Source organism: Cydia pomonella, chromosome 27, assembly GCF_033807575.1.
Source record: "Cydia pomonella isolate Wapato2018A chromosome 27, ilCydPomo1, whole genome shotgun sequence".
Lineage (NCBI taxonomy): Eukaryota > Metazoa > Arthropoda > Insecta > Lepidoptera > Tortricidae > Cydia > Cydia pomonella.
In genome coordinates, this window is record NC_084729.1 from 3,973,139 (window position 1) to 3,981,560 (window position 8,422).

Sequence of the window (8,422 nt, forward strand, 5' to 3'; positions counted from 1 at the left end):
TATTATACACGGTATTTTTTTTAAACTCCGTTAAGTTCGGGGTAGGGCTTAGTACATTTAAGGAAATTGAATGGCATAGTAAATTTTTTGTTGTTTGTAAAATAGTACAATCGTGATATAATAGTGAGCTTTTCGAGTACCGTGTTTTGGCAACGAAGCTTGCTGAGTTGCCAAAGTGAGGTACGAGATTAAAAAGCTTGATTATATCACTATTGTATACAATACTTTTTCTACGAGACAACAAAAATAATACTTTAATCTAATAAAATCATACAGGTAAACATGACAAAAGTATACAGCTATTTAAGATACGCAAGTAGCCGAGATACCTTCATGCTCGTGCGCGCCCCGGCCGCCGGGACCCGGTTGGGTGTTCAACGACACCTTCTCGTAACTCATGAGGGCCTGGTACTTGCTCCTTACTAAATTCAAATTTTACACAGTTTTTTCTCGATTTTGGCCACCGTAGCCTATGTAGAACTAGCAATGGTAAGCGGTTTTCGTAGTCTATGGATGTTGCTATATGGATGTCACTTGTGCGTTTATGACTTATGAAGCAATTGTTTCTACTATACAACCTAAAATAAATAATTAATTTGAGCTATCGTTTTGTTTCGTCCTCGTGACCGCGGCGAGCTGTGATTGGTCAATTTCATTATAGTTGACTAAACCGTTTCGAAATGAATATTATAGTTGAGTTGGGAGCCCATACATGAAAAGTACCCAATTACAGTTTGGTATACGAAATCTTAATTCAAGTATTACAGTCGACGAGTAGAAAATTAATAGCGTTATTAAATTAATAGCGAAAATTAGAGCAGTAATTAATAGCGTTGTTGTAACACGGACATTATATTATATAAATCCACGAAACAATTGAAAACTATGACATATCAATGCCATTTAGAGTTGTGCCCGCTCGGTCTTTAAAAAGAGCGCTCCGATCTCGGTCAATCGGTCAAAGGAACTAGTTCGCTCTTTTAGTTCCTTTAGTTCGGGAGCAAATCTCGAGATCTGAATGAGGATTACTAGGTGTGACTAGGTATGTGTCTTGCTCTCGCTCGCAAATAAACAGAGTGAGAGCGTGAGGCGTGAGCGAGCGACTTTCTTGACCTTGACTCATTCCGATCATTCGCTCCGGACCGATTTGTTTCTAGGTACCGACGTACCGACTAGTGAACTAAAGGACCGAGACCGATTAAGAGATTTAAGAGCGCTTAAGATGAACTAGTTCCTTTCGGTCCGTGATGGGATTTCATTCCTTTTTGTTCTTCGGTCCCGCTCCTGACCGACTCAAGGCCGCATTAGCCATTTCGAATATCGATCGTCCGAGATATGTTTAGTAGCAAATATATAAACTCCTACAGAACACTAATCAATTTTCAATATGTAAACAGGCCCAAGGCACGCTCGTAGGGGCAGGGGCCTTGTCAGAAAATAATAATAATTGAATATCTCCAAAATGGATTTTATTAGAATACCAGTTTCTTTGAGGAAGTTACTTAATTTAAGCTCAGGAATGGACCCTTGATATTAACGGACTTTAAAAAACACCGTATATTTTAGAGACACCTTGAATAAACAAGCTGATAAAAATAGCAAAGTCATGACCACATCGTACGAGAGGTGAAACATTAACTATAAACATAATGACTGTTGACATTTGTCATTTAAAAATATGAACGTGTATGAAACAGATGAATGACTAGCTCTAGAAATAAGATAACGTCAGATTGCTTAGCCAACGTGCCAATCGTTAACGTTCCGTAGCCCGTAGCGCAGCGTAGTCATCTCTCTCTATCACTCTTCTATATTAGTGCGACAGTGATAGTTGCATTTCGTTCGCTACGGAGCGTTAACAATTGGCATGTTGGCTACGCACCCACATATTTTTAATTTAGCCACGTCATACATGTCACGTGTCAAATCGGCCCCTGTGCATTAGGGATTTTGGCAAATATTTACAGTAGGGGGTATAAGTTATAAGGATTATCTACCCTCCTGTTATTTATTTATGATAAGAAATAAATGATTGATAATATTCACATTGACACATTGCAAGTAGGTTACCTAGTAAAATTGCGTACGGACAAAACATTTTTTTTTGTTTTATTTCATCATATGATATAGTGAAAGAAAGCTTATTTTATAAATTTTAACATGTTTAATTATATTTTCCAATTAATGAGGTTTGGTCGTCATCTGACAATATTATGACCTTGTGATCTACTTATTCAGGTCATAAGTTCTGGCACAAATGTTTCGACTGATAAACTATAACATAAAGCTTTTGATATAAAAAAATGCCATTATTTGAAACCTTGTTTTATTTATTTATTTTATTTTATTCGGGATGCTTACTGCCTGAAATACATAGATTAATAGACTTATCTGGCTATGCAAATTACAAGCTTCCACAAAATGCTAAATAACACAAATATGAAGGTCGCGAAATAGCCAAATATAACACTTTATACTTATCAAAACGTAATATAATTGGTTTAAAATTTAGAACGCGTATTTATTTACTACTTGTTTACTTTGGGATTGACGTTAGACGCGAATACGCGGCTGGGCTGGCTGGATTGTGAAAAATTGTAATACTGTAATACTTTACACAAGGGAGTAAAAATCAGTGTCACATTAATACAATAGATAGATAGGTTGTCTGGAAGAGATCACTTTTTAGCGATAAGACCGCCTGTTGTTTACCTCTTCTTTATGTGTTGTATTATTTGTACTGTTTCTGTATTGAGGTGTGCAATAAAGACTATTTGTATTGTAGTGTTACAATTTTATAGTTGCAATTTTGCGTACATATTTTAAGGAAGATAAAAGATCCAGCTTTTGTTTTATGTAAAAATAAAAATGTAAATAGGGATCAAAATCTCGTTGAACAGGTCGCATATTTTTTGCATGTTTTTTTATAAAAAAAAATCGAATATTATACGAGTAGATTATGCAAACCTGAGACAGCAAATTACGTTAAATTATATTGTTAGTAATTCAGCATTAAATAGGCTTTCAACCCATAAATATGAATAATAAGCGATCTGTGTACATATAGCTTTTGTATTTGTACTAATCTTTGTGACAGAACTTGTGACCTGATTAAGTACATAAATAAAAATCATATTTATCATTATTTCGTTAATCCTTTATTAGAAACTAATAAAACATGTTGATCAGTTGCACCACATCCTGCCCCTCCAGCAGCTAGCACTGCCTTTACCATGCGCGCGGCAGCACTCGTTCCTCTCCGCTTGGATACGGGGACAAACCTCGTCACACGCAGGCACCCACTCTGCAGCCGCGCTGTAGAGGATGAACGCGAGTACTGCCAGGATTAGGAGGGTCTTGAAGGCGGCCATTTTGTAATAGAGGTTTGGGCCTGGAGAAAAAATAGAGCTGAAATCAGTCTGAAAAACAGAATGTCAAGGTTTTAACTCGTATTTGTATGCATGATCACGACTAAAGCCTTTGACATAGTGTATCATAAGTATCGACTACTAAACTTAATTAGAGAAGCAAGGCATCTACAGTCACCCGCTTACATGGCTAACATCTTATTAATTACTTAGCTAACATAGAAAAATGTGAACTTATCTCTTATAAATCTAATTATAAAGTAGTTCATGTGGTGTACCGGGTGTACAACAGGGTAGTATTCTAAGGCTGCTACTATTTTTTAGCTATACAGATTTACCTGAAGTTACAAAACACGAATGTATACGTATTGTCTATGATCGAGCAATCATGGTGAAATGCACCGATACTTATAAATAATTTTGAATTGAATGTTTATACACTATACATACAGTCTTATAAAATGTGATGTGACTAATTCATAATAAATAAAATAAAATAAATTGATATAATAATAACATAATCCTCCTAATTTATTCATCATTAGAGATTCCATTTATTAAATTAAAAACACTGACTACCATAAACGATAATCTGGGACGATAATGACAAAATTTGTATAGAGAGTATTTGAAATATGAATAAACCATATGAAGAATAGGAATTCATGAGTGTGAAATCTTTTTTATGACTCAGCGAACCCCCATGACTCCGCCATTTTGAAAAATAAAATAAAAACAGGATTGACAATAAAATAATCTGTATAATTATCGATCATGGTCAACAAATTTTACGACGATCGGGTGAGTAATGCTACCTGTAGAGCAGTTCACGCCTCGCTCAGGCTATTATCATATAAACTAACAAGTTTTAGAGGAAAGAATCGCTTTTTGAATCTAACAAATTAAGGGTAATTTTTTTATGAAATTCCATTTCGGGAGAAACGGGTTTCACTAACTAAATCTCAGAAAATCACTTTGATTTTGATGTCGATCGCTTCAGCATATTCTAGGTTTATAGGTTGCGCTTTTTTGAAAAAACATTGCATATTTTGAAAAAAAAAAGGAAAACCTATAAACCTTGTTTTTCATTGTGTCAATAAAGTGGATTCAGAATGGAAAATATATTGAAGTGGAAAAACGTTTTCTCTTTTTGTTTTTTTGTAACGTGTTATGCTTAATCTTAAGACATTTAAAACAAAGACTGTAATTTCAATCACACTCACTTCTGTAAAACACGAACGGTGAAAGAAAATTGTGTAGAAATTAAGGTAAAGTAGCGGCTTTTATACTACAATTCGTTATCGAACGAGTTTTGGAAATGACGGCTCAATTAGCATGAAACGCATTGCAGTAAGCCGTTTAGTTTAATCTAAATGATCTGACTTGTTCAGAAATAATTATCTGAAGCTACATGAACTAATAGGCATACAGATATTCCTGTACCCCTAGTGTAAATAAATTCGATTTTGAAACGTGACGTACGCGTTTGCGTTTAGTCTCATTTTGTATTGGATTTAGAAAGAGCGCGCCAAGCGGGACGTTTTGGAAACTCAAAATCCTATACAAAATGAGACTTAACGCAAACGCGTTCGTCACGTTATGATGTCGATCAAATTTACACTAGGGGTACTTATCCTATTGTAAGTATAAAGTTTTGTTAAAGATTGTGTAATCTATGCCGTACATTAGGGGTAAAAAGATTTTGTATCTGTGGTTTCCTCTTTGTCGCTGCCCTCAGCCCAATGCGGTTGTAAGATTGTGTCGTCCCATTTATTTTAATTATTTTATGTTTTACTCAGCCTTTATAACTTTTACAAACCTCTTTTAATGTAATGTTTTCGATCATATAAAACTAGATATAGTTGTGTGTTAATTTACTACGATTAATACAGACTCATATCATAACTTGGTGTTGCTCATTCGTAATCTCGGTTAGTCCCTCGTCTGCTTCCCGTGTGCTCCTTATATTCCGAACAGGTTCAGGGCCTAGGCACAAAAGCTGCAGAAAAGCTAAAAGGCGTTGAGATATTCCCAGATTACCCGAGTTACGACAATGGCGCAACCAGGGACGAGCACATGCAACATAACCTCAATGTCCACCTTAGAGAAACTGAAAGGCTTGGACAATTGGATCAATTGGAAATTCGCTGTGAAGATGGTGCTTACTCTTGATGGTTTATGGGGCTGCGTCGATGGCACAGACACGGACACTACCAAAGATGGACGGGCTTTAGCAAAAATTTGCCTGTCATGTGAGCCACACCTTTACCAAATCGTGCGGAATGCGACGACCGCTAGGGATGCGTGGAAGTCATTATCCGATACTTTCGAAGACAAAGGACTGTACAGGCGAGTACTTTTATTACGCAAATTACATAGAGTAGAATACGGTCACTTTGCGGGCATGTCGGATTACATCGAAGGTGTCCTTAAGCTCGTCACGCAGCTAGCCGATATCGGGAAGGTTATCGACGATGCAGAGACAGCTGAAATCCTGCTGTCGGGCTTGCCAGAAGAATTCAACATACTAGTGTCCAGCCTTGAAGCGGCTAACCTCAGCGGCACCTTATCAAGTGAGGTGGTCCGGACTAGACTACTTCAAGAAGATCACAGACGAAGCCAAAGTAACACTACAGACAACCTAGCCTTCATGGCTAACAGGAAGAAGAAAAGCAACAATAACTTATGTACTTACTGTCAGAAAAAGGGCCACTCCGCAAGCCGCTGTTTTAAGAAGAAACGAGAAGAAGCAAGGAAAACTGGACAGGAACACACCATGTTTGCTTCTGCATACTCGGCAACACATTCTAATGAATATGTGCTCGACAGTGGAGCGTCCAGTCACATGGCTGGTGACTTGTCTCTTCTTCATGAAACTAAAAGCAAGAAATGTGTGATCACAGTAGCCAATGGACAGCAACTTAATAGTGAAGTTATTGGTAAGACTTTTATATCACCTGAATTGACTCTAAATAATGTGCTATATGTGCCTAATTTAGCGAAAAATTTAATGTCTGTCAGTGAAATTACAAAAAATGGTTATGTTGTAGTGTTTTCTAATAATTATTGCAATATCTATAGCTCTTGTCAAATCACAGGCAATAAGGTTTTAACTATTAATAAACAAGATGGGCTCTATAAGTTGAAAGTGGATGAGCAAACTCGACCTGACCTCCAATTAGGCAACTCTATGTCCCTGCATGGGCAAGGATCCATGAGTGCCAATGCTGCTGACACTGTGCCTTACTCTATTATGCATAAGCGTCTTGGTCATTTGAACAAGCAAGGTATGTCGGTATTAGGTGGAGGGAATAAGTGTAGTGTCGTATTTCAGGCTGAAGACGGCATTCCTGCACAGTGCATCGCCTGCCTTACCGGGAAGATGTGTGAAACATCGTTTCCGCGGTCAAGTGCGGGGCGTGCTGCTAACCTTCTGGACCTGGTGCATAGTGACATCGCCGGACCGGTTCATGTACCCAGCTGGGGCGGAGCTCGGTATTTGCTGACATTCACCGACGACAAGTCAAGACGCACCTTTGGCTATCTACTGAAGAACAAGTCTGAGGTGAGTTCTCATTTTGTTAATTTTAAAACCTTAGTAGAAAATCAAACTGGATTGCGTATTAAAGTATTACGTACTGACCAGGGTACTGAATATTGCAATAAAACTTTGTCCGATTACCTTAAAAAGGCAGGAATAATTCACCAAACTACTTGTCCTTATTCTCCTTCTCAAAATGGTGTCAGTGAGAGAGCAAATCGTACGATTTTTGAAAAAGCTCGAGCTATGTTACAGGATTCTCAGTTACCTGATCGCTACTGGGGCGAGGCTGTTATGACGGCCATTTATTTAAAAAATAGGTCGCCTACCAGTGCATTATCGGGTGGAATTCCTGAATGCGAATGGACCGGATCTGATAAGTTAGATCTTAGTCATTTACGTGTTTTTGGCTGTGTAGCATACTCTCATGTGCCTAATCAAAAGAGACGCAAGCTGGATGCTAAGGCAAAACAGCATATTTTTGTAGGATATGGCGAAACGTGTAAGGGATATCGCTTAATAGATCCATTTATTCTAGAAGTGTTGTGTTCCTTGAGGACAAATTTATAGGAAACAATCTATTACATGCAAATGCTGAGGCGAAAAGAGCAAATTTTATTATTTTTGATAATTTAATAAATGATAATTTAAAAAATGATAATAGAGGGAATAATACTTGCTGCAATAATATTTTAAACAATAACTGTGATATTAGTGTAGGTAATAATGATTGTGATAATAATCTTAACCCTCTAAACAGCCATGAGGATCATGTAAATTATAATTCACCTAATCGGGACTCTATAACTGTTTCAGAGAAGGCGGCAAGCACACCAGTGCAATCACCCCTGTCTGAGCTGTATCGCACAACTGAAGACGCCACTGAGGATAGCGGCGAGGCTGTGGTGCTGTCTAGCCCTGTCACCTCACCACTGCAACCCTCTGCATCTTCAGATTACGAGCCAATGTTGGCGGAAGTAGAAGAGTCTGCTGTTCCAACCAACTTTAGGCCAGTGCGGAGTACGCGAGGTATATTTCCTGAAAGGTATAATGATTTCCATATTGATTCTCTGATGGCTACAGCAAGTTCATCGCAAGAGCCACTTACTTTCCGCGACGCCATGAATTCACCTGAAAAAGACGAGTGGTATGGTGCCATGGAGGTTGAGTTGGGCTCGATGGTCAAAAATAATGTGTGGGAGTTGGTAGATCGTCCAAAGAATGTTAATATTGTGAAAAACAAATGGGTTTTTTAAGAAAAAATACGACTCCACAGGTAATTTAAATAGGTATAAAGCAAGACTTGTTGCATGTGGGTATAGTCAAAAAGAAGGAATAGATTACTCGGATACTTATTCGCCTGTGGTTAGGCATTCCACCCTAAGAATTTTATTTGCAATTGCAAATCAGTTGGATCTGTGCATGGACCATATTGACGTCACCACAGCTTTTCTAAATGGTGAGTTAACTGAAAAAATCTACATGGAGCAGCCAACTGGTTTCCAATCTAATA